Raw genomic sequence first — 1,321 nt, forward strand, 5'->3', positions numbered from 1 at the left:
ACCTATTTTTAGGTCTGGTGTCTGGACCTAATAATTTTTCGTGATTGTGGTTGGTGGCGATTGAAGGTGATTGGTAAATTTTTGAAATTTGGTGGAAAATGGCCGAGTTTATAATTTATAATATATAAATGAACTTTGAAATGTCTTTAGAATTTGTCAAAATTTTATTATGTATTTTTTATTAAATCAAATACTAACATTTTTTGTACTACTATATTTTAAATATATATCTAATAATTTTTCGTGATTGTGGTTGGTGGCGATTGAAGGTGATTGGTAAATTTTTGAAATTTGGTCGAAAATGACCGAGTTTACAATTTATAATATATAAATGAACTTTGAAATGTCTTTAGAATTTGTCAAAGTTTTATTATGTATTTTTTATTAAATCAAATACTAACATTTTTTGTACTACTATATTTTAAATATATTATATTTATTTTTTTATCAAATTAAATAACTCTGGAATGAATGTGGAAAATATTATGATGAATGATTTATTTATTCATGAAATTCAGATTTATGATTGTTGTTGCGTCCTGGAGTATTCGCGGCGGTAGAGAAAAATTGTAATATCTGATTTATTGATTCAGTAAGTTTTATATCATAGTTACATGCTCATGAGGTTGCATTTAATCCCCATCTGGCTCTTGGTAAGTGAGTTTTGCGGTTGTAATGATGTTTTGACTGACTTAATTGCACTAATGAGCCCAATAATATTGAGTGAAATGCTTCAACTCAACTCAACTCAACTTGAAAAGTTCGGATTGACCCGTTTAATAATCGGGTTAGATTTGGTTTAGGTTTTTACACCTGTTTATTAAGTGGGTTAGATTTGAATTGACCCACGAACTCGCTTTTGACTTGAAAAATTTTCTTAGATTTTTATACTCATATGTGTAATCTTCTTATTTTTTAATGTAGGGCCAATTTTGAGTTGGATATGAACCTGACCCATCAACCCATTTTTTACTCAGCCTATCCCAAAGGGCATTTTATTTGGTCCGGTCACAGGACGTAGCTCTACGTTCGGCCGCCAGTAAAATCGCGCCACTCGTTCTCACTATTTACCGCGCGCCCCGGCAACCCGACCCGGAACGGACACAGAATGGCTCGGTATTTCTTGATTTTGCTAGGTATTGCTCGATATCGCTCGGTATTGCTAGGTATTGGTCGACTTTGCTCGACAATAACCAATACCGAGCAATACCGAGCAAATACCGGGCAATACCGAGTTGTACCGAGTTTTTATAGAAAAACTCGGTACAACTCGGTATTGCTCAGTATTGGTCTTCACATAGCGGTATTTCTCGTTATTGCC

This window comes from Dendrobium catenatum, unplaced genomic scaffold (assembly GCF_001605985.2).
Source record: "Dendrobium catenatum unplaced genomic scaffold, ASM160598v2 fragScaff_scaffold_612, whole genome shotgun sequence".
Taxonomy (NCBI): Eukaryota; Viridiplantae; Streptophyta; class Magnoliopsida; order Asparagales; family Orchidaceae; genus Dendrobium; species Dendrobium catenatum.